Source organism: Galeopterus variegatus, unplaced genomic scaffold (assembly GCF_000696425.1).
Source record: "Galeopterus variegatus unplaced genomic scaffold, G_variegatus-3.0.2 Scaffold949, whole genome shotgun sequence".
Classification (NCBI taxonomy): Eukaryota; Metazoa; Chordata; class Mammalia; order Dermoptera; family Cynocephalidae; genus Galeopterus; species Galeopterus variegatus.
Window position 1 is genome coordinate 127,145 of NW_007727060.1, and position 997 is coordinate 128,141.

Consider the following 997-nt stretch of genomic DNA (forward strand, 5'->3'; position numbering starts at 1 on the left):
AGCCCTACACATACTTGTACAGCTGTTCCAACAAGACAGAGAGAATTCAGAAACTAGGAAGAAAGGCAGAACACCAGAAATGTATTTGCCTGTGGAGCAATCACCCCACATAAGCCATGCAAAAATGCAGTATTGTATTCAGTCACTTCATCTTTTTCTACAGGCCAACACTACAAAGATATTAAGTTCTCTTTCTGGATGCATTAATGACATGTACTCAGTCTGCTGGAACTCCACCAGCTTGTCAGTGGTACCGAGGAACTTAGATTGTAATTCCTACTGTGAGAACAAATTGCCTACACCATGACTGTGGAAAGTAGTGTTGCAAAAAAGGAGCTGTCTCCTTTAAAAGAGAGAGAGAGATTGAAAGAAATAGAGAGAGAGAGAGAGGCGAGGAAGGAGGGGATGAGACACACATACACACAAACCCATTTTGAAGGATAAGGATCATTCTTTAGGAAAATGAACTGACATTACAAAAAAACAAAATTGTGGAGAGGAATTTGTTAAGGAATTTATTTGTTCACTCCTTCAGTCATCAATCCCCAAATATTTATTGAGCACCTCCTGCATATAAGAAACACTGTCAGGAGACACCAAAACAAGCAAGATTAACAAGGTGCTAGACCCACAGCTTGGAAGGGTGGCTAACATAGAAACATGCCTCCATAAGAGAATCCAGTAAGAGCCCTACCTGCCACAGGTAGAGGAGGCGGTAACAGAAGGAAGAGTTTGGTTTATTGGTAGCTCAGAGTGATTCAGCAAACAAAATGCTGAAAGGATTCCCACAGTAAGGCTGGGATGCCATTCAACAGCAATGTAGGAAAAGTAGTACAATATTTCTACTGTCCCTGACTACGGAGTTATCTTAACAATGAATTAAACCTTATTTCCTAGTGATATGAACAAGTCTTGGTCTGTGACTTGATACACATTTTCCTTAAAGACACAAGCGATTCGGTACCTTTTAGAATAAGCATCCTTCTCTTTTTTTTTT

General features: G+C 40.1%; 1 protein-coding gene across 1 annotated transcript in view; it reads right to left on the bottom strand.

The window, feature by feature from the left end:
* Positions 1–997, bottom strand: part of DNAH11 (dynein, axonemal, heavy chain 11) — a 364,599-nt gene that overhangs the window by 78,279 nt on the left and 285,323 nt on the right. The gene's annotated exons all lie outside the window — the stretch shown is intronic.